The following is a 214-nucleotide window of genomic DNA, read 5'->3' on the forward strand; positions in this document are numbered from 1 at the left end:
CACATTATTTTGACGTTAACATTGCAGTAACACAAGTGAAAAAAAAAATGAATTGCTGTCATGACGTTGGACAACAATCAGATTTAAATTAGCAAAGGTATGAGACATAAACACAATTGATAAAAAAATTGGTTGCGGTATCTGTAATCTAAATTGAAACAAGATATTGCAATAAGGTGACATGAATTGTGTAAGAAGACGACACTGCATTGCA

The sequence above is a fragment of the Penaeus monodon genome, chromosome 22, assembly GCF_015228065.2.
Source record: "Penaeus monodon isolate SGIC_2016 chromosome 22, NSTDA_Pmon_1, whole genome shotgun sequence".
Lineage (NCBI taxonomy): Eukaryota > Metazoa > Arthropoda > Malacostraca > Decapoda > Penaeidae > Penaeus > Penaeus monodon.